We start from the raw sequence: 24699 nt of genomic DNA on the forward strand, positions 1-24699 counted from the left end.
GTAACTTGTGCGTTAGTTTCGTCGTACTCTTCCTGCACCTTATGTTGCTGCGATGTTCGCAGATGCGTAATCGAATGCGTCTAGTATTCATTCCTACGTAACGCAATCCACAACTGCAAGTGATCAGGTACACGACGTTGTTTGAATTGCAATTAGTATGTTGGCGTAAATGCCAGCATTTTCCTGGTTCCAGATTTAGGCTTTTTGCTGGGGCTGTTAAATGACATATACTACAACCCCCAAAGGGATAATGTCCTAGAACAGGGGGGAGACCCCATGCATTCAAGACAGTGTTCTCATCAGTGGTACGTGAATTGGTTGGTCGCGTGTGGACCAGTGAATCCCTCAGACTGCGAGCTCTTCTGTAAGTAAAGGGTTTTTTCCCAACTGTGGTTATTGCTCGTCAGGATTTGCCAATGCTTGTTAATAGCCCGAGTTATCCTGTTGGATAGTGGGTTATAGGTGGTGACACATGTTAGGGGAATGTCTTCACTCTGGGTCTTTGAGTGGTCCTCTAAAAGGGCATCCCTTGGTTGGTTTCTGGCCCTTTTACGACTTTTATTGAGTATCCTGATTAAGTAACCTCGGTGTTGTAATTTGTTTGTCAGATCTAGTGACTGTTCCTTAAAATCTCTGACTTCACTAGTTACGCCTTAGGCGTAAATATTTTCCATAAGGTAGCCCTAGGGTGATCCGAGCTGTATGATAATCCCTCTGTTTAAACTTGCTCTGTGGGCAAAAAGGCCGTAACAGTGCTTAGGAACAAGCTGGCATCAGAGCATATTTGCTATTTGGTGGTGACTTTAAAACATGAACGAGTTTGACTAGGACAACTTGTATGTACATTTTTAACAATATTTTCTGTCTTTTATGATTTTACTTGTAAAATCGAATACAGAACTTTGATGATGATCCAGAGAGAGCTTGGCCCTTAGTCACTTTTTGACTAAACTTTTCTCAACTTCTTTTTTTAAGTCATTGACTCCTTGTGCGCGAGGGATATGCCATCGTCAGACCGGCTTCAAGCTCTGCGCGGTCTGTCAAAAGCTGATGTCTGTGATGGACCCCACCTCCTGTGCTTCTGGTGCCTGGAGCGAGACCATGATCCATGAATCCAAAGTCTTTATGGAAGCGGTCCCAAGAGCTTCTGGAGGCCCAGCAGTTTGCTCAGTGTTGCTCCTGGTCTCGCTCGAGGTAAGTCGAAGCACAAGAAGACTGTGAAGGAGCACCGTCGCTCTTCGGCTTCTCGTCGGTCAGCTGCCACAACACGGTACCCGTAGCGTCGTCGCTCTAAGGCTCCATTCTCCGGTGCCTGACTCAGGGACAACCCTGTGCCTCCCCCTGTTTTTCGGGAGCTGGGACGTTCCCTGCCCAGCCTCGTACGTTATACCAAGCCCTCCACCACATCTTTGGGCAGCCCGACTGCTGGCGTGCCTTTGGACACCGCGGAGTCAGTCAGTGGCCCTGGGCCTTACTCGACCTTACCTGGCACTGATCCCGGTGATGACTCTCCCTGTGTCGGCCCTGTCCCCTGCCGACACCGTCCCCATCCTAACCCCCGAGATGGAGCTCGACCGACATCAGATCCGACGCCAGAGGGTACTTACGTTCCCTTGTTCATCCCAGGTGTTCCCTATTGCCCTAATGATGATGATGAGGACTGGAAGGAGTAGCTGGACTCTTTGGCAGACCAGCTGGAAGAACCGAACTGGAGAGCGGAATTGGGTGACACCAGTGGTCTGGACAGTTGCACAAGCTTTCTCCCCCTACCTTGGCTGTGGAGGAGGGAGCGTCTTATGCTGTGGTGGTGCATAGGGCAGCAGAGGCCTTGTGCCTGAGGTCCCTACAGTGGCAGTTGGGACTCATCTCCTGACAGAGGTGCTTCAACCTCCGGCAACTTCCTCCGAACCCCTCTTTCCCTTCAGAGAAGCCATCACGGACGTCCTTCTGGGCACTTGGTCCAAGCCCAGCACAGGGGTACCTGTGGACCTGACGGTTGACCAACGCCCGGCTCCGGGCGATCTCATTTTTCTCACCCAACACCCTTCCCCTGAGAGCTTGGTGGTCTAAGCTTCTTCTTCCAAGGGGGCATTCCCTTCTGCTCCTCCAGATAGGGAATCCAAGAAGCTGGATCATCTTGGGAAGCACATGTTCTCTTCCTCCAGCTTGTCACAGCGGTCCATGAATATGGCATGCCTCTTGGGCTGCTACTCCCATACAGTCTGGGATACGGTTGCACAAGTGCTGCCTCAGTGCCCGGGCTGTTCTCTTTCCCAAGCCGTGGGAGATGGGAGAGACGCAGCAAAATTAACCATTCGCTGTGGACTGGATACCACTGACTCACTGGGCAGAACGATTGCCACGTCAGTAGCCCTTCGGCGCTGCGCCTGGTTGAGGACGTCTGGCTTTTCTGGGGATGTTAAACCAACCTTGCTGGTTTTATTTGGTGAAAAGGCAGACTCTGCGCTAGAGTGCTTTAAGGATTCTCGAGCTATGGCCAAATCCTTAGGTCTCGTGGAGTCCTCCCGTCCACCACAGTCTGCCTTTCTCCTCTTTGGTGGCTACGGAAGGGGCACCCCACCAGGTCTGGCCTAGTCTAGCCACCGGTCCACACAAGCTGCCCAGCCTGTGTGGCTGCAGACGTGGAACCCAGCAACACGGGTCTGGGAGCTAGGGGGCGGGCCAGTCCACCCCCCCCCCCCTTTAGCAGCCTCCAAACGCTCCTAGTCTGACCTTTCAAGCCCATCAGCGGCCAGTGGGTGGCAGGATTCCCCGTCACCTCCCCCCCTGGCAATCCATCTTGTCAGACAGGTGGGTTTTGCAGATACTCCGAAAGGGCTACTCCCTCCCCTTTGAGACTATCCCTCCCTCCATGCCACCATCTCTCGACCGCATGTCAAAGGATCATTTGGCACTTCTCCACCAGGGAGTTTCAGCTCTCTTGGCCAAGGGAGGCCAGAAGTAGGTCGTGGTTGCTATTCCTTCTACTTTCTGGTGCCTAAGAAGGACAAGGACCCGAGTCCTGTCCTAGTCCTCAGGACACTCAACCGCTTCCTCCGGAAGGAGAAGTTCAAAATGCTCACGTTGGCTCAGGTCCTGTCTGCCCTCGACGGTGTAGACTTGATGGGGGCGTTTGACTTCCAGGACGCCAATTTTCATATACCCATCCTGCCGGTTCACGAGCATTTCCAGTTAACTGTCCTCCCCTTTGGCCTTACCAGTGCCCCTCTGGTGTTAACCAAGGTGATGGCGGCGGTTGCAGCTCATCTACGCAGATCAGGGGTTCCAGTCTTCCCCGATTTCAACAACTGGCTGTTGAAGGCAGGCTCGTCCCAGGCTATCGTCTCCCACCTCCAGACTGCGGCGGACCTCCTGCATTTGCTGGGGTTCACTATTAATGTTCCAAAGTCACACCTGACTCCCACTCAGTTGCTCCTTTTCATCGGGGATGTTCTGGGCACAGTGCAGTTTTGGGCCTATCCTCCTGAACAGCGAGTCCAGGATATTCAGACTATGCTACCAATGTTTCAGCCTCTATCCCGGACTTAGGTGAGAATGACCCTGAGGCTAATGGGCCTTATGACTGGCTAATGGGCCTTATGACTTCTTGCATCCTGCTGGTGGATAATGCCAGATGGCTAATGCAGGCTCTGCAGTGGGACCTGAAGTTCCAGTGGGCGAAGCATCAGGGTAATCTTTTTGACTACGTCCAGATCTTGGAGGGAACTGCGCAACAACTGCAGTGGTGGTTAACAAACCAGTATTGGGTCAGAGGCATTCCACCCGAAGTTTGTAATGTCATCTTGGCAGCCATGCATCCCTCCACTAAGACGGTATACGCCTTACGACGGAACAAGTTTGGGCATGGTGCACAGCAAAGGCTGTGGATCCCCTTTCTCCCCCCTTTCTGAGGTTCTTTTGTTCCATCTCTCTTTGGCCCAGTTGTGTTCTGCTCTGAGCACTCTTAAAGCAGATCTGGCAACTTTTTCTGCTTTTCTTTGGCTACTAGATCAGCACCCTATTGGAAGTCCGTTCTTTAAAGGCATTATTCATCTCTTTCCTCCATCTCCTTCCATTATGCCTCAGTGGAACTTAAACCATGTTTTCACTTACCTTAAATGCGCTCCCTTCGAGCCTCTTCACAACTGGCATCTTAGAATTCTCACTCAGAAGACTACCTTTCTTGTTGCCATCACCTCTCCTCGCAGAGTGAGTGAGCTTCATGCTCTTTCTTCTAAGCTCCCTTTCTTCTTGGTGCATCTGGACAAAGTGGTACTAAGCACACGACCCTCGTTCCTACCTAATGTTGTCACACCTTTTCACATTGGACAGACTATCACTCTGCCCACCTTTTTACCCACCTCCGCACCCTTCCAAAGAGGAGAGACTCCACTGCCTGAACCCAAAACGTGCGCTGTCCTTCTACTTTGACCGCACAAAGGATTTCCGGGTGGACGATCAACTCTTCATTGGCTCTGGGGGTGCTAAGAAAGGTTGGGCTGTGCAATAACGTACCATTTCTCGATGGGTTGTTCTTTGTATAATAATTTGTTAAGCTTTAGCTAAGAGGGAACCTCCAATGGGGCTGCAAGCTCATTCCACTGGAGCTATGGCAGTAACTACTGCTTTGTCAAGTGGAGTCCAACTCGTTGACATCTGCCAGGCAGGCACATGTGCTTCTATGCACACGTTCACCAGCCATTACTGCCTGGATAGTCCAGTCCGGAAAGACGGCTACTTTCTCCGTTCTGTCCTCTGGGACTTTCTGGTGTGAACTTGATTCACAGTCCCTCCCTCGGGGTTGGTATTGCTGGGATATCTATTCAAAGGTAAGGAATCTATAACTAATAGTCTCTTTCAGATGAGCAAGTTACTTACCTTTAGTAACTATGTATCTGGAAGAGACATGTTAGTTATAGATTCCTTACTGTCCCACCCATCCTCCCCACTCTTCGAACTGACTTCTAGGGATAAGGACTCCCTTGCACGGTCTGAACCCAGACAAGACGGAGGTCCTCATCTTCGGACCCACCCCCTCATCCTGGGACGACTCCTGGTGGCCGACCACAATGGGAACAGCACCAACACCCACCGACCATGCGCGCAACCTAGGCTTCATCCTCGACTCCTCCCTCTCCATGTCGAAATAAGTCCACGCCCACTCCTCCTCCTGCTACAACACCCCCTGCATGCTCTGCAGGATCTACAAGTGGATCCCGACCGAAACAAGAAGAACGGTTACACATGCCCTCGTCAGCAGCAGACTGGACTACGGCAACGCACTCTACGCAGGAATCCCAGCCAAACATCTACGCCGACTACAACGCATCCAAAACGCCTCCGCCCGACTGATCGTCAACGTCCCCCACCGCAACCACATCACCCCCACCTGAGAAACCTACACTGGCTCCCCGTCGACAGGTGGATCACCTTCAAGCTCCTCACGCACGCACACAAAGCACTCCACAATGCCGGACCAGCCTACTTGAACAGCAGACTCAGCTTCCACACCCCCACCCGCCAGCTCCGATTCTCCAGCCTCGCCCTCGCTGCTGTCCCCTGCATCCATCGCACTACCTCCGGAGGCAGATCCTTCTCCTACCTCGCCGCAAAGACCTGGAATACCCTCCCTACCCACATACGACAGACCCAAGACCTACTCGCATTCAGAAGACTCCTCAAGACCTGGCTCTTCGAACAGTAGCAGCTCCCCCCAACCCCGCTTTACAAGTGATCTGATTGATTGATTGATTATGTGGCGCCCCAGTGGTCAGTGTATTTCATGGCTCTGTGCTTCTGGCATGGAAAGTCGTGTCAGAACTGACGTCAGCGTGCAGGGGCGGCGGTCTAAATAGGCACTGCTACGTCATCCCAGCGTCGACCGACGCCACCTACTGATGCGCAGGGGTACTGCTTAGGAAAACATTCTCTGGATCCAGTCTGAAACCTGGGGTAATTCTAAGGTAAGGAATCTATAACTAGCATATGTCTCTTACAATTACATTGTTACCGAAGGTAAGTAACTTCTTAATCAATACATAGAGGCATTTTTCCCTACAGCCTTGTTACATTGGGATGGAGTTAAAAAAGAGGTAACCCTTGTTTTATGTTTTTTACACCGTCATGAAAAATAACAAATTACAGAAGATCTCCTGGTCGTCTAGCTGTGGCAGGAGGGATGTGCCTTGCGGCTACAGTTTCCTTGAAACTTATAGAATTAGATTTGAAATCGTTTTCAACAATCCTGGAGCTTAAATTTGATTAAACTAATTATGCACCATTATCATTGATTTTTCTACAATTACCATGTGAGCACTGATAGTATATTACTGTGTTTGCCGATAATTACCCTTGTGAAAAGCCACACCTAATTAGCTTTTACAAACATTATGGACAGTATTTCTCTTGATAGCTGTAGGAAGCTGGCTCACTATAGAGTGTACCAAAATGAGGTGCACTGTGCAGAGAGTCTAGGTATCCTTTGAGTGTACAGGGGTTTGCGCTAGCAATCCCACTGTGCTCGATTTGTGGTATTGTGGTCGAGCAGCCTTAAGTTTATCAAAGGGGAATGTTAGGCATTTGTTACATACACAGAGTCAATAAATGAGACACACGCTCAATACGGAAATCCGACACCAATTTTGAAAAAAGAACACCGATTTTTATGTTCATTTTAGACACCAAGACCTACTAGTTTAAGTACTTTTTCAGAAATGCAAAATATCCAGCTGTCCGTTTTAATGCAGGATCCTCGAATGCGGAAATGTTATCCTAAGGGGGAAACATGCACGACATAGAGGTACTTGCAGTCGAGTTACAGGATCGTTCTTTTGGACTTATGGTTAGTAGAGGCCAAGGTCCTTAGAACCACCAGCAGCTTTAGGTTACCTGCCCTGGTGTGTTCAGGTGCAGAGGTGCTGATTGAAAGCGTAGCCTCAAACCTTACCACTGAAGGTTATGGAAAAAACCTGTAACGGAAAGATGCTGCAAGTGGGGACTTAGGGACAAGTCTGTCAGTACTCCAGGGGGGCTCAGTTCTTCAAGGTCTTTGGACAAGGGTGCACTGTCTGTTGGCTTGAACTCCAACTGTGAGACTTGGGTGCAGAGATGTTGTGCCCGGCGAGTTGCTTGCTTTGGAGGCTCTCACTTTTAGTTCGACCTGAAGATGGGGACAAAACAGGACAGCAGGGCCATTCTCGATGATGACCTCTCTGGTGCTGACGTCCCACATCGGGGGGTAGGTTGGTCATGGCGGTGTTGGTGTCCAATCTATGACTCGTCTGGAAGCGGAGCAGCCATCCCAAACCTTTGGAGTTCTGCCCAGCATTTCCTTGTCCCAGCAACAGGACCCTTGAAGTGGTGTAGCCACTCCCCTTTAACCAACCAACCCCAATTGCCCGGTTCACTGTTCTGTCAAACCAACCCGCCCCCATTCCTCCGCCCCCTCCCCGCAGTCTACCATTGCATCTGCTTTCTTACAGGTACTTTTCCCATTGACTATAATAGAAAGCATTCGAGGCTACAACTACAGAAAGCACCTCTGCACCCGGACACCCCAGGGCAGGTAAATGTGAACTCTTCGCCCTTTCCTGGACCTTGGCCCCTACTTACCTTAAGTGCAGAAGAAAAGTCCTGTAAGTCGTCTGTAAGGGTGTTTATACAGCACATATTTCTCCCATAGGATAACATTGCCTCAAATCTGACTTCTCATTTTCTACTGTTTTACTGTAAATGTTGATCACATCTAAAGTACTTGCCCAATTCTTATGATCTTGGTGTCTGAAATTATATAAAAAGACATGGTGTTTTTCTAAATGTGTTTCTTTTTGAGTGTCTCATTTATGGACTGTGTGTTGAGCAAATGCTTAACACTACCCTCTGATGAGCCTAAACTGCTCACCCACACTACCACAAAAGAGCATTTGGTATTATTAATTTAACCGCTGTAGACGAGTAAAGGTTGTCTGGACTTTCTACATAGTGTACCTCATTTTGGTACACTACTTGAAAATCCAGCTTCCTACATTGGTGGCTCTGTGGTGGGGTACACAACGTTAAATTTGGTGATACCGCTTGATCAATAGGTGATTCCACGAAGAAACCCACTATTGACTTTAGTAAAACATTTATTCACCATTTTTTGATTGTTCCTACTTTTTCTAATTTGAAATGTTAAGGCCTTGTGGTAAGTTCCCCAGTCCTTTTGTATTAGAAATATTAATAGTATACTAGTAAGTTAGGCCTTAAAGGTCTATTTAGAATTTTTGTTTTTTTTATTATAAAAAGGTTGCAGCTACACTAACCATGATTAACAAAGATGAGACTGTCAAGGAGCTCAACCTGACACTTTATTTGCAGCTTGCCGTGAAACATTTAAAGGCCCTCTGTAAAGTTTGTCAAATTTAACCTGGGTCTTCTCCAACCAAGACTCAACTCCAAGAGATGCTTGCTGAGTTTAAAGAAGCCCAGGCATGAGCAGAGAATTCAGACCTTCCTGGAGAGGAAGCAGTTGGTGAAGATGATTCTGTAACCAGCAATCATTAGGATGATTTCCCCTACCAATGGTACAGGTGATGAGCAGATCCTTCACTTCTACCCTAACACTGTACCTAGAGGGTGTGCCTCTACTGGGGGTAGATCAGGCCACTCAGGACAGGTAGAAGAGCTGGATGAAGAGGCTACCCAAAAGGCATCCCTTGAGCCCAAAATCCTAGCCATAGAAAGAGAAAGGCTGCGATGGCTTTAGGACCCATAAGTGATGGCAGCAATGAAGTAAATAGGGAATGAGAGGAAATCTTTGTTCCCAAAATCCCCTAAAGGATTGTCCCTAAATATGTTGAGGGTGATTATATTGTAGTACTGAAAATCTCGATCTCGTGTAACAATTCTGGACTCGAGAATAAAACTTCGTCGTATCATGACGAGTTTGGTATCAAAAGACCGAGAATGACGAGTACATTATGCACAAGCATTTTCATCGCATTCGAGTGATGGTTTCACCTCGAAATCGTCACTTGTACCTTGAACCCTTGGCTTCCATTTTGTATATGGCAGCCATTTTGTGTGTTGCCCTTTACATAGGCCTTAATCCAGCTAAATTCGACCTCAAAAGGACACGCACGCCTTAATTGACTTTCCTGTGACCTGTGCAAGTTGGAACCATTGCCCCAGGCCAAACCTGTTAGGTCAGTTCCCCTCCCAGTGGCCGAACGAGATAACATCAAGGCTCGACAAACCATAAAACCATTTCAGCGCACACACCTGCCGTATCTTGCTCACATCTGTCTCTGCTCTTTTGCTTTATGGTGGGGATGTGCCCGTTTTTATTGGGGGTCCACCGATATCTGATGAAATGTTGGGCCCTACCGGGTGATTTGTTGTAGGCAGCATGAAGTGAAATATGGACATGTCATCATGTCTCTGCTTTTTCTTTGTATTGAAAATATGTCAATGATCTACCGTAAAACCAAGAATGTTTGCCTGAAGCTTAAAATTCTGTATAAGAAGAGAAGCCTGACTTTGTAAAGGCGGCAGTCTCCTGAGAACATACTTCCTGTGTGTTGTACTTCTAGGACGCTTGTTACCTTGGTTGCAGCCAATAAAATCGATCTTTGACTTCACCTAGAAGACTCTGAGTTTCTGTGGTCTAAATCAGGAAGAACTCGAGGTCTTTGGGTGTACCCTGGCACCGCTGGGTTACCGGATCAGTACCGGTCCTGAAAAACCCAGTACCTCAATATTACCAAATGGAATAGTGTTTTAGAGGGCTTGTAAATAGACAAAGTTAAACTAGAAATACTGTGGCACTCTACTCTGGGATTTGTTCTCAGGAAAGTGCAGGGATAGACTCTTGACACTGGATGAGGCAGATGCGGAGTCTTATGACCTCATGAAGGAAAACCTGATTGAGGACTTTGGACTCAACACTGAGGAGTACAGGATTAAGTTCAGGGAGACTCACAAAACCGCAAGTCAGTCCTGGGTAGATTTTGTTGACCTCTCATTCAAAACACTAAGTGGCTAGTTGAAAGGCAGTAAAGTGCAAGATTATGAAGGTCTTTGCGATCTGTTGATGAAAGAGCACTTGTTAAGTAATTGTGCACCAGAAAAAGTGCATCAGTACCTGGTGGATCTAAGGTTAGTCTCTTCTCAAAAGCTGTGGAAGAAGGCTGACCGAAGGGTATCAAAGACCCAGGGATGGGGTGACCAAAAGAAAGGGGTTGCTGATACCCCACCCCCTTCAAGGGAAAGATGTGAGACACAAGGGGAATCCCAGAGAGTCTTCTAAAGGCCCCCAAAAACCTGTGTTGTAGAGTGGGCCCAGAGACACTTTCCAATTAACCCCTTCCATGCTCACGACGAGCTGAGCTCGTCATGAGTTGCACCGCTCGCATGCTCATGACGAGCTCAGCTCGTCATGTAACGCGGCTTTTTTGAAAAAAACGCAAAGCGCGAAAATCGCGGCCGCGCGCATGCGGTTAAAGGGTGGATTCCAGGGTAAAAACTGGGATCCCAAAAAGGCTTGGTGTTTCTATTGTAAAGCCAATGGACATCGAACTTGGGACTCTTCCAGTCCCAAAAATTGTTTCCACTATTGCACTTCCAGTCTCTACTGAGGTGGTGATGTTCGAGATGGAATACTTGGTGTCCCCTTCCAGGTCAGAGATCATACTTAAACTACTTTAATCTCTGATGGTGGGGTGGATACAGCTACCTTGGCTGTCTGGCTCAGTAACCTGGAGAAATGCTGACAAAGTCCACATATCAATGGGATTGAAGTAGAAGCACTTAGGGATATAGGTGCAAGTGTGTGAGAAAGTGCCCCCTTTCTGCATGGTATTCCCCCACTTTGTGCTGAATTGCTGATGTTCTTTGACTGAGTGTGCCCTGGGCTCCTGCTAATCAGGTACCCAGGGCCTATGTTCCTTCCCTACAACTGCATTGAAGCCTAAACCCAATTGGCATCTCCGGCCACATGTCAGCCCCTGGTAAATGGTACCACAGGTACCCAGGGCACTGTGACCAGAGAAGGCCTTTAAGGGCTGCAGCACTTATTGTGCCACCCTAAGAGGTCCTGTACCCTGACGCTCACACACTGCCTTTGCAGGCTGCATGTCTTGGTGCAGAACAAAATGAAGAGTTGACATGGCACATCCCTGTGTGTCATGCCCACAAACCACTGCCCTGGCATAGATCAGTCACCTCTCTAGCTAAGTGCCCTATGCCAGTGGTAAGGGTACAGGTGCATGGGCCCTTTACCCTTAAAGTGCCCAAGTCCATTTCTGGGCACTGTAAGTGCAGTGCTGCCATTAAGAGTATTTGATGCCATTAAGAGTATTTGATGCTGTGAGTTTGTCATTACGAACTCTACAGCACCATAATGGCTACACTGAAAACGGGGAAGTTTGGTATCAAACTTCTCTGCACATTAAACCCACACTGATGCCAGTGTGGGGTTTAATGTGAAATGCATGACAGAGGGCATATTAGGGATGCCCCCTGAAACTTGACCAACTTCTAGTGACCCGACTGAGTGACTGCTTAGGCTGCCACCAACAGACATGTTTCTGGACCCCTGGGTCGAGAGCTTGCTGCTCTCAGGGGCCTGAAACAATGCACATCCTGGGACTAGGGGCCCCCAGATCCCCAAGGATGGGCAGGGTTCACGAAGGGGAAGCTTCAACAGCATGCCGCCTTTGTGAGCCTCAGACCATTTGCTGTTTTCAGCAACTGGTCCCCACTGGTTCTACCCCCCACTTTAGGTGGGAGAACCGGTAGGAAAAACAAGCGAGGGAAAGAGGTGTGCCCATCCTAGGATGCTTGATTCCGGTCCAAGGAAGACATGGCTTGGCAGTTCGGGCTGGACTGTTCCCTTGAGGCACAGGGTCATGGCTGATTTGCATATGGCCATGTCTGAATTGGGGTGGTGTGGTGAGCAAAGAAACGATGGATTTAGGCCCAGATCTCTGTAGTGGGGTGAATGTATGACATTGTTCTGCATTCTGTCCATCAACTGTTGGTTTTACATTTGTCACAACATTTTGCAGCTGTAACTTTCAATTGGGAAGAGATAGAGATTTGGAATTTAAGATCCCTGAGCTCAGAATTTAAATATGCATCTTTCAGTGAAGGTGTTTTTTAAATTCTGTGTTTGAAAATTACACTTTTGGAAACTGGGCATTATCTTGCTTTACCTTCATGTGCCCCTGCCTGCCTGTGGAATCCACGTCTGATTTAGACTGACAGTTGGGCTGTTTGTGCAGTCACTCTAGACAGTCACACAAAGGGAGCTGAGGTGTGCCCTGCATATCCTGATGGCCCATCACCAGGGTGGTGGAAGGAGTTGTCACTGACACCTAAATAGGGCTGTGCCTGTCCTCTCACAATCTCTACCCCCTATAGTGTGTCTGGAGCCAGGCCAAGGCAAGAGAGGATCTGTGCACTACAAAGAATATCCTTTGAAGTATGCATACTTCAAATACCAAAAGGGATATAAGTATTGGACCTGTAACCCCAGACTTATAGAACACTTTTGCACTGAGGACCCTGCCAAGAAGAAGGGCTGTCCAGAGGATCACTGCCTCTTTGCTGTATGTTACTTTGCTTTGCTGGGTTGGCATGCATTTGCTGCTTCTGTCTGTGGTCAGTGAACGAACTGGACTTTGCTTTCTTGTATCCTGCTTTTCCGAGGTTCTCCAAGGGCTTGTGTGTGCTTTCCTCCTGTTGGAAGTCTCAGGACAATCAAGTACTTCATCTGCAGCTTCTCTAAACTCCACTGCTGGGAGTTTTGACCTGCCAAGTGGTCCAATTCCAGTTCTGGGCCCTTTGATGTGGTTCTGCTACTTCAAGACTTGAAAATCGACGCATAGCCCTTCCAGCACCGTTTTTCATGCCGCAAGCGTGCAGTGCAGTTGAAAAGCCAACGCATCGCCACCGTGTGACAGATTATATGAACGCAGCCCCTGTTTGCGGCCCGGATAACCGCCTCAGCCCGAGTCTCTGACGTCCGAGACCCCCGCTCAGTCTATGACGCAGGTTCTGCTGTGCTCTGAAGGAATCGGCGCATCATCCGGAGTGGAGTGTTAAGAAAAAATAATTGCTCAAAATGATTGGTGGCTTCTCAGTTTGATCACACGATCAATACAGATGTTTCAATAACCATTAGTTACGGATGATTCAGCCATTTGTATTGAGTATGTGACTTAACTAAAAAGAAGTAAACAAAACATTCATCACACTATATGAAATGTGGACTCTTTACTTCAATACTCTTTGCCAAATATAGATACATCTTCCTGTTTGTCAGAGTTGTAACAAACAACATTGAGCGTCATTGTTACATATTCTGGGTTTCTGTGTATCAAGGTGTGCTCCACTATTTATGGGTGGTTTAGATTGGGCTAAGGTCTACTGTTCATTCAGGATCTGGTTGTAATATATTGTGGGGGTGGATGGGACAATTGTGCATGAACACCATAAATTGAAAATCATTACCTGCTCAAAAGGAAGGGACGTGTGACAATCATATCAGAGTTGCCTTTGTTGTATATGTGTATATATATGTATATATATGTATGTATATGTATATATATATATATATATATATATATGTATGTATGTATATATATATTTTGTAGATTATGTTCTTGGCCTTCGTTTAAGGTTGGCTGAGTACATGGAGAAGACCATAAAAACCTCGAGGCAAGCCAGGAGCTCCAGAAGCAGTGGTTTGACCAAAAGGCTGCACTGGTGGAGTTCCAACTTGGACAGAAGGTTTGGGTATTCGACCACGTGGCACCAAGGGCCCTCTACTACAGTGGACCGATCCTTGAAAGAAAAGGGAAGGTCATGTATCTGGTGGACCTTGGCACTTCCAGGAGCCCCAAGATCCTTGTGAACCACCTTAAACTCTATAATGACAAGTCTCATGTGACCATGCTGATGGTACTCAATGAAACAAAAAGAGGAGTATCCCCAACGGAGAGTTTGAAAAATTCTCTGGAGGGTGAACTTTCTGGCAAAAAGGAAAAAATTCAACCTTTTGTTTAAAACCCCTCACTCACCAACCTAGTGGTGACATGCTTCATTATCGGGGTCCACCCTGGTGACCTAGCGTCACCAGGATGTGCTTCAACACCTGTACTACAGTGGAGCGGGTTGTGACTGTAGGTGCAAAAAAATGTTAAAAATTGTCCTGGTTTAACTCAAAACATGATTTTTATTTTGGAGCAACTGAACAATATTAAAAATATTAGTGGCGAGATACTGGTAGGTGAGTTACGACCAAAGAATCTCTGTGTGTTTGTGTGAATTGGTCAACATGTTTCTACCAAGTGGGCGAGTGCCTGGTATTCCTCAGGACCAAAAACAGGTGGACGGAAGGTGTGGGCCCCCTAAAAGGCGCACCCTGTCCAGAACCCCTGTGTACCTAATGGCAAATGGGCAGTGGTATATGCGCTCGATCAAGTAGATGAGCAGGCAACAAAAATGAAAAAAAGAAGAGACCTGTGGGAAAAGGAAGGTAAACAAAATTCAGTTTTGATCATGCTTACTCTCCTGTAACGTCGTGAAGTGTCTCTGTGCTGTGATATTTCATGCCATTGAGGTTTTAGCCCTCCGTGTGATAAAATAACGGGGTGATTAAGTATCCGTGGGGGTTTAATGGACACATACACTTATCAATAGGTGCGTGCATTACTACATGCATTATTGGTTATAGCACTCGTATATGTTCTTGAAAGCGCACTTATCACTCGGTGCGTGCATTCCTACATGCATTACTGTTCGTTGCATTGGTATATATCCATGAGGGCGCAGAAATTATCGTCGTGATCCTCAGTCATTGTCTGGTGATTGCAAAAAATCGGTGCTGCATATTGTGCACATCGTCATTGAATAACGTAGATTAACGTAAAATAACGTACAAGACTAACACACATGTAACACATAGGAGTACACATAAGTTGCATGGCGTGAGCGAGGGCTTACTTAGTTATAGGCTCTAACGTGCTTCAACGGGCAGGGGGTAGGCTCTTCACGCCAAGGAAACATATTCTGTAATAGCGGAATATGAAATGGTAAGAGGCGCGTCTACCAGTCGAGCAACAAGGAGTGTGCCCGGCTTAATGGAGTGATCTACGTCGTGATACCTGACGATGTGCACAATATGCAGCGCCGATTTTTTGCAATCACCAGACAATGACTGAGGATCACGACGATAATTTCTGCGCGCCCTCATGGATATATACGAATGCAACGAACAGTAATGCATGTAGGAATGCACGCACCGAGTGATAAGTGTATGTGTCCATTAAACCCCCCACGGACACTTAATCAGCCCGTTATTTTATCACACGGAGGGCTAAAACCTCAATGGCATGAAATATCACAGCACAGAGACACGATGGTACAGGAGAGTAAGCATGATCAAAACTGAATTTTGTTTACCTTCCTTTTCCCACAGGTCTCCTTCTTTTTTTCATTTTTGTTGCCTGCTCATCTACTTGATCGAGCGCATATACCACTGCCCATTTGCCATTAGGTACACAGGGGTTCTGGACAGGGTGCGCCTTTTAGGGGGCCCACACCTTCCGTCCACCTGTTTTTGGTCCTGAGGAATACCGGGCACTCGCCCACTTGGTAGAAACATGTTGACCAATTCACACAAACACACATAGAGATTCTTTGGTCGTAACTCACCTACCAGTATCTCGCCACTAATATTTTTAATATTGTTCAGTTGCTCCAAAATAAAAATTATGTTTTGAGTTAAACCAGGACAATTTTTAACATTTTTTTGCACCTACAGTCACAACCCGCTCCACTGTAGTACAGGTGTTGAAGCACATCCTGGTGACGCTAGGTCACCAGGGTGGACCCCGATGATGAAGCATGTCACCACTAGGTTGGTGAGTGAGGGGTTTTAAACAAAAGGTTGAATTTTTTCCTTTTTGCCAGAAAGTTCACCCTCCAGAGAATTTTTCAAACTCTCCGTTGGGGATACTCCTCTTTTTGTTTCATTGAGTTCCTTCCAGGGGAATAGGAGTAGTCTCGTTTTCACTCTTAGTGAACAATATCCCTTGCTCTCTCTTTGATTTCCAAAACCATGCTGATGGTAACTGAGCTAACACAAGGAGATGATAGACGGAGTGCTGAAACTTTTCAACCACACCCCCAGTCAGATATGGGTTGAAACCATCATCGGTCACTCATGAGGATCAGGAAGAGGAGAGTGAACGTCTCCCCGACCTCTCCAACAACCCTAAAAATGGTTGTTTTGGGAGAGTTGTCTTCTCAGACACCCTCACAGCCCAACAGCAGATTGACTGCAGGCAATTCCTAAGGCAGTATGCTGATCTCTTTTCTTTGAACACTGGTTAGACAATCTGGTGTAGACATGATGCAGCCTATCTGTCAAAAATAAAATATACAGGTAGTCTGACCAGGTCAAAGAAAGCATCATAGCTGAAGTCTGCAAGATGCTGGAACCCTCAGAATCTCTGGGCCTGCCCAGTGGTCCCAGTCCCCAAACCTCATTCCAAGGCATGGAAATCCAGAGCTGAGGTTTTGTGTGGAATACAGAGGCCCGAATGGTGTTTCTAAGACCGATGCATACCCCATTCCAAGAGCAGATGGTCTCATTGACAAGTTAGGGGTGGCAACGTTTTGCAGTACTTTGATTTGACATCATGGTATTGGCAAATTGGGTTTACCCCAGGAGCAAAAGAGACGTCTGCATTCTCAACACCAGATGAGCATTACCAGTTTACCGGGATGCCCTTTGGGTGAAAGAATACCCCTGCCACCTTACAAAGACCGGTGAACAAAGTCCTGGCTGGGCTGGAGTCTTTTGATGCAACATATCTTGTTGATATTGCTCTCTATAGCTACACTTGGCAGGATCACCTGATCAACATTGGAAAGGTCCTTGAGGCTCTGCAACATGTAGGACAATCTATCCTGGCAAACAAGTGTCAGATAGGGCAGGGCTGTTGTGTACTTGGGCCACCCTGTAGGTGGGGGGGCCAAGTTCAGCCCTTACAGCCGAAGATCCAGACTGTTCTCGAATGTGAAGCTCAAACAACCCAGACTCAAGTTGGAGCATTCCTTGGCTTGACCTTGTACTACAGGAGGTTTGTGAAAGGGTACAGCACCATTGTAGTTACCCCTCACTGAATTGACCACTGAGAAGCAGCCAAAGAAAGTAAATTGGAGAGTGAGCTTTCAAAAGGCTTTTGATACTGATGGAAGGTGTGTGCTCAGTACCCATTTTAAAAGCTCCAGGTTATACAAAGGTCATTGGGGTAACTGATGCCTCTGAGTGTGGGATGGGGCAGTTTAATCTCAGACCAACGATGATGGCCAGCAACAGCATGTTGCCTTTATTAGCAGAAGGTTACCCACCAGGGAACAGTGGTGGAGTGCCATTGAGAGGGTATCCTTTGCTGTGGTTTGGTCCCTGTAGAAGTGAAGACCCTACCCGTTTGTGACTCAATTCCTTACTCAAACTGACCACAGGCCTCTCAGATGGCTGATGCAAATGAAGGGGGTAAATCCAAAACTGTTGAGGCGGTCCATCTCCCGACAGGGTATTGACTGTTCAAGGCATGTGCTTTGCATACTTCTGCCATCTAGTGTTGGAATTCGGATGGTGCAAGTTGTTTTTCTTCGAAGGAGTCTTTAGAGTCCTGAAATTGAGTGACTGCTCCTCTTGGTATTAATGCACATGGGCATCAACTCCACTGTTGGATTGCTTTCTTTCCTCTGTTGGGTCCAGATGTGTGTGCTTGCACTCCGGGTAGCGACTTAAGGATCTTTCTTCGGTTCCCAATCCACTCTAACCTGCACCTGTATTGTTTTCGATTGTGCTTTACCCATCTGCTAATTGAGGGACAATCTCTTATTGAGTCGAAGTGCTTCTGCTGTGGCCCCTCCAGGGTCTTGTCCTTTGGATCTTTTGAACGTACTCTCCACCAGATCCTCCACGAACGGATCTGCTGGTAATGGAACAGATGCCTTTCCCTTTCTGCTCCCACTGGCATGCAAAATACCCATGGACTCTCTCCTATCAGGTCTGTAACCTGTGTTTGTCACCGCAACACAGGGAGGCAGTTTGTGAAGCCTGTCAGTGCTTTCTGCTTGAAAGAGACCCCCAGAGACCGTCTGGCACACTGACTCGAGTTGCAGTGGAGGAGCACAGAAGACATTTCTGACCTCTTCCGCCACGAAGACAAAGGTGAAGAACACCCCCAATGGCTTACATAGCTGAGGAAGAGGCGTTCTCCATCCAAGAAAGTTTGGAATCTGAATACAAACATGACTGAAGTAACTGAGACCATACCGGAGGTTGAAGCAGTGAGTAATGTAGCCCCTCACCTCAACCCCATGTTGAACACCTTAAAGAACACCCAGTGGTGGACAGTGCCCCTTTTTGCATAGTTATCCCCACTTTTTGCCAGATTTCCGATACACTTTGACTGAATATATGCACTATGTCCCTGCTAATCAGGTTCACAGTGCCTGTTTGCTTTTCCCAAAATGTACCTTAGTTTCCACAATTGGCACCCATCTGGCACACACCTAATTCCCTTGCCTTTTCAAGAGACAGCTCTCACCTCAGTGATACCCCAGTAATGGCACTGGGATGGACACAATGCAGGGGCTGACACGTTCGGTGCACCACCACACAATGACACCTGAAATGCATCCGATGTGGCCACTCCAGGGGACCCTGACCCTGCCTTATATCCAGCCTGCCCCTCACCTGCTGATGATTCCACCATACAGGAGATACTAGGCAGGGCTGCTGTTTTCAATGATGTCCAATTACACAAGGAACCCCTGGAGGAGGATTTCCTTTTTGAAACATTATCATCCACACATTTGAAGACACCATACTTGGCAATGTTAAAAGAGATGTTGTGTCACGCATACATTTTCAAAGACCCTGTCAGGGCCTGTATAATAACACTGATGGTCAACAAAAAATGCAAGTCCTCTCTCTCAGATCCTATTTATATCAGAGGACAAGTACCACTGGAGTCACTGGTACTCACCTGTGTTCGTAGGAGCAAACTCTCAAGCGAACGGTGATGCACACTCACCTGACTAGGAGAGCAAGCGCATTGACACAGCAGGGAAGAGAGTAGCTGCCCAATCCGTAGACAACTGGTGTATCGCCAACTCGCAGGGTTTGCTGGCCAGAAATGACAGCGCTCACTGGGAGAAGCTGGAGGTTCTCCTCCAACATCTCCTAGACGAGCATAGAAAAAGGGGACAAGAGCTTGTTGCAAAGGGCTAACTTATCTCAAACACCTCAATATGTTATACACTAGACTGCCGATACAGCGGCATGAGATATTAAAACAACCATCCTACTCCACCGCCATGCTTGTCTGCGTATGTCAGGCTTTAAGCCAGAGGTCCAACAAAGACTCCTAAATGTTCCCTTTGGTATAAATGACCTCTTTGGGCCCCATGTTTGAGGCCCTGGAGAAAATGAAAAAGGACACAATTTGTGAAAGCCATGGGAGCCCTTTAGACACATTCACCTGGGGGCTTCTCTTGCTGCTCCAGCTACCATGGAGGCTCCAAAACAACAGCTCCAGCGTCTACCTCGTACGAAGGTGGCCGAAATCAGTATTCCTCCTCCAGAGGTTACTACAGGGCCAACAATACTGTGGGTAGAGGCAAAGGTGCTTCCCCATGCGGTGGAGCACCTGCAAACAAACAGTGACTTCCTTCACCTTGCCCTCAGCTATATAACACTTGGGGGCGGGGCGGGCGGCAACTACAGGATTTTCCACCCACATGACAGTCAATAATTTCAGACCAGTGTGTGTTGGAGATTATTCAACAATGCTATTGTCTCGAGCTCATTAGCACACCTTCCAGCATACCACCTCACACTCAGCATATCACCAGAACATCAAACTCTGCTCAAACAAGAAGTTTAAGCTCTTCATCTCAAATGAGATGTAGAACACGTCCCGCTACACCACCAAAGGTCAGGAATAAAGTCCTTGTAGGAAGCTGTCTTTTTATGTAGTATACTAAACCGAGGTATATTATGTAGAAAGTCCTGATAAACCATATTGGCTTACAGGGCTTAAATTAATGATCCCAAATGCTCGTGTGGCAGGGAGCGCAAGTAGTTTAGGCTTTTCGGAGGTAGCATTAATACATTTGTAGAACACACTGAGTTCATAAATGAGACACACTCAAGAAGAAACTAGAGACCAATTTAGGAAAATAACAGGTATTTTTATATTTTTATTTTTAAATGAAGAACTTTGTTAATGGGAAAGTACTTTGCAGTTTGTTCATTTTTGAAGGTAAGTAAAAATGTCACTCAAATGCATTTTTACGCTGTAATACTTGTGTCTGGGAAAAGAAACATATACCGCATACAGGTATTTGCAAACAAATCTTGGGGGGGGGGGTCCCCCCTTAGGACTTAGAATGCTACGGGCCTAGGTCCAAAGTACCACCAACAGTTTGAATTTACCTGCCCTGGAGTGTCTGGTTGCAGAGGTGCAGTACGGATTGGTAACCTTGCGCGCTACACTGTAGGAAAGGATGAGGGGTGGAACCACTTTGAAACAGGTTGCAGAGGGGGACTTGGGGACAAGTCCGGGAGCTCCCAACGGGATGCTCATTTTGAGACTGGTTTGGGAGCAGGAGAGCACTGTCTGTCATCGTGGACCTCTCATTTAGAGGGTTTTGGTCGGCTGATGTCATGCGCCAAATGCACCCACGGTTCTCGGATAGACCTGCAGAGCGGGGCAAAATAGTACAGCTGGGCCTCTCTCGGTGCCGGCCTCTGCAATGCTGATGCCTTTCAGCGGCTGCTTGGTCTTTGCTGCGTTGAAGGGCGGATTGGACTCAAGCTTTGCTTGTTGAAAGGAGTCCAATACCCTGGATATTGACGCAGGGCAGCTCCGATTGGTCCAGACGTCTTCTCACTGGGTGGGGAGACAGATCTGACCTCTTGGAGCACCGTGACCTCCTCCTGGGCAGCTGCTGCATCGGTGGACCCGGTGGTCAGCAGAAGAGTGGTTAGAACATTGTGGTCAGTGTCTGCATGTTGCAGGGAAGTGGCCCCTCCACTTCAAGGGAGATGCGGACTGCTTGGCGAAGTGCTGGAGTTCCTCCGATGCTTCAGGAGGTTGCACAGCGGCAGGATGAGTTGGGATGTCATGATTGTCTTGACAGGGGCAGGTAGGTTGTCGTGATGGGTTTGGCGACAAAGTCCAACAGCAGTCTGCAGTTTTTGGCTCTTCTTTGTCCTCTTCTTTCTTCGCCAGATGAATCTGAGTTCCTGGTGTCAGGGGTCCACCTACATGCTCAATGAAGGGGTGTTTAATAGGAGTAAAGGGTAGTGGGTAATCGGATACTCACCCGTTGGGTCACTGCACTCCATGTATGACCACTTTTTGTGGGAGTGGACATAACCCTGTCCCAGAATTCCTATTTCCACCAACATCAAAAGGGTGGAACCCTTATTTGGTGGAGCACTTCATTCAGTCCTCCATAGGGGTGTGACGGAATTGTTAGTGCGGCATACCTCCATGCATAGCTAATTTCCTGCCTATCCTGGTGCCAAATGGGCCTCTGGGCAGGGGTTGGCATCTCCCATGTCTGGGGGAAGCCAGGGACGCATATAAAAGGTAGCAGGAGCTTTGAAGCACCTGGCCTTGGTAAGCAAATTCAGTAGCCATGCAGCTGACGGAGGTGTGAACACCTTCCACCAGAGCAGACATTGTTTCATGCCTCAGAGCATGGGCTGTCCCCTGCAAGGGGTCAGAAACATGTCTGGTGGCAGGCTGGACGATACTAGTCAGCCATCACACGGAGGCTGGAACAATTTCAGGGGTCACCTCTAAGGTGCCCTCTGGTTGCATGTTTTAATAAATCCACTACTGGCATCAGTATGGATTTAGTAACACAAGGTGTTTGAAAAGTAACACCATAGGTTTCAGTGAAGCTATTGTGAAGCTGGGAAACTTGTAATGACCAGTGCCCAGAACATATACTTAAGATGGCATCCCTGTTTACTATCTAGCAGTCAAACAAGACCGCGCATGGGAATATATGCTCAGGAAGATGTGTTCACACATGCTGTATAGTGCACCTTGCCTTAGGGCTGGAAGGCCTGCTGCAGTGTGACTTACATATATTGCATGCAGTGTCTGTCATGTGTCTTCACATTTGTCTGCACCATTTCACACAACCTCCAATGGCAGTCTCCATGAGTTTGGAAGTGGGTCCCTTTAGGTGGCACAATACATTCTGCAGCCATTAGGGACCCACTTCAGTACCCATTCCCTAGGTACCAGGGGCACCATTTACTTGGGCTTTATAGAGATGATAAAGGTATTTCCAATTGAGGTGCAGTTGCATAGTTACCTTGTTATAGGGACAGAGCCCTCGCACTGGAGACCTGGTTAGCGGGAACCCAGTGCACTTCAGTCAAAATTGCATCATATACCAGGCACAAAGTGGGGTGACCATGTCAAAACTTTGCACTTTCCTGCATTGCCATATTTCCTAATCGGAAGAAGTATGAATCCCTACAGCCTATTCTAGATCTAAGGTCCCTAAACCACGACATCCTGTCAGAGAACTTTCATATGGTCACACTGCAAGATGTTATCCCACTCCTTCAACAAGGCGACTTTCTTGCAACTGTTGATTTAAAGGACGCCTATTTCCATATTACAATACACCTAGCACATTGCACATACCTCTGATTTGTTACAGCAGGTAAGTACTACCAAGTCAAAGTCCTACCCTTCGGGGTCACTACTGCACCATGAGTATTTATCAAGTGCCTAGCAGTAGTAGCAGCACATCTGCACAGACAAAACGTCCATGTTTCCCTTATCTGGATGACGGTCTCATCAAAGTCAGTACTCCTCACTTATGATGGCAACACACAAGCTACCATAAATCCACTTCATCAGTTGGACTTCACTGTCAATATAAGAAAATCTCACCTTCAACCTCAATACATCTCTGTGCTATCCTAAACACACAACTAGGGTTAGCATACCCCAATACATCAGGTGTTAAACATATCCAAATATTGATATCCTGTTTTCAAATCAAGCACAACTGACTGTACGAACAATCCTGCAGCTTCAAGGCATGATGGCTTCCTGGATGGCCATAGTACCCCTTACTTGACTTCACATGCATCCATTACAGAAATGCCTAGCACAACAGTGGTCTCAATCACAGGGTCAGAAGATCTAGTGTTGATAAACAGCCACACACATCACTCTCTGCAGTGGTGGAACACCAACAACCTGTTAAAGGAGAGGCCTTTTCTAGACCCTGTTCCCCACATCACTCTGACAACGGACGAATCTCTCAGGCTGGGTTGCATACTTACAAGACCTCACAGTCCAAGGTTTCTGGGATTCCAAGTACCAGACTCTCTACAGCAACTACCTAGAGCTTCAAGCTGTTCACCTAGTATTGAGAGTGTTCCAAACCTCACCGCCATGGTTGTGCTAATCTGGGCAGACAATACAACAGCCAGGTGCCAAAACACGGAGCGACATTCTACCCATCTCTCACACCTGTCTCAGACCTTTTGGCGCTGGGCTCTGTCGCAACATTCATCTGTTAGCAGAACACCTTCCAGGAACCGATAATGACTTTGCTTTATCTGAACATCCACTGGTTGTGGTTTCGATTTTGCAGCAGTGTGGCAACTGTAGGTAGGGGCAGCTCCCCCTGAGGGTATATGTGGCAGTGTCCCACTGGTCATGGAGCTGACAGTTGGAGATTAGCATACTGAACTCGGGAGGACATGTTCAGAAGGGCTATGGTATCAAAGGGCATGTGGAGCAATAACTCACTGAGCTCAGATGCTACAATGCATGTCTGGGCAAGTAACGCACTGGTGAATTCTGAGCTCCGTTGAAGCACAGAGAGAATTTAGCTAGATGTGCATATTGCTACACATTATCCTTCTATACTGAACCTGTTTATCACAGTGTAACATGAACAAAGAGTTCCCTTCCAGAAAGGTGAAGTAAGTAAATCATTACAAATGGTCAAACTATGATATCAAATCAAGACATTTATTATGCATTTGTATGGGAACTATGCAAGGTGAAAACAATAGCCAGCAGATAAGAAATAACACTGAAGGTCCACAGTTTTTTCCTAGGCATCTTTGTGCGTCTACATTACTTCCCAACTGAGCAGCCACAGGGCCATCATTAGGATGAATCTAAGTGAGTGAGCATCTGAAGCAATAACGTTGTTTTTTGAAATCCAGAATAATAACTAAGAAGTAGACTGAAAAAAGTAAGTTCAGCACATACCTCATCTTCTAAGAGATATGACCTTAGTTTTGGGAAGAAAGCTACTAGAAGTGGTCACTGAAGAATTCAAAGCAGGACAGTGAACATGAAACATAAAACAAATCTGCAGCTTCCTTCATATGGCACAGTAGATTTGCAGAGAGGCACGACCGACCATAATCGTCTCAGTGAAAGTCTTGCACAATCTATAGCCTGAGTGATTGATGATGTATTCAAGCCTGTTTGCCAATGGACAGTCACAAGAACTGAATAGCTCATAGACTGAAGAAATTGAGTTTTGTGCAGCATAGAAGTGCATACCGTCCCGGTCTTACTTAGTTGTGTCTGACGTTCATCTGAAGAGTTAGAATTTTAGTATGTA

General features: G+C 47.3%; 1 protein-coding gene across 1 annotated transcript in view; it reads left to right on the forward strand.

Annotated features, from left to right (window-relative positions):
- Positions 1 to 24699, forward strand: part of SMG1 (SMG1 nonsense mediated mRNA decay associated PI3K related kinase) — a 1634890-nt gene that overhangs the window by 795584 nt on the left and 814607 nt on the right. The window lies entirely within an intron of this gene.

The sequence above is a fragment of the Lissotriton helveticus genome, chromosome 10, assembly GCF_964261635.1.
Source record: "Lissotriton helveticus chromosome 10, aLisHel1.1, whole genome shotgun sequence".
NCBI classification, from domain to species: Eukaryota; Metazoa; Chordata; class Amphibia; order Caudata; family Salamandridae; genus Lissotriton; species Lissotriton helveticus.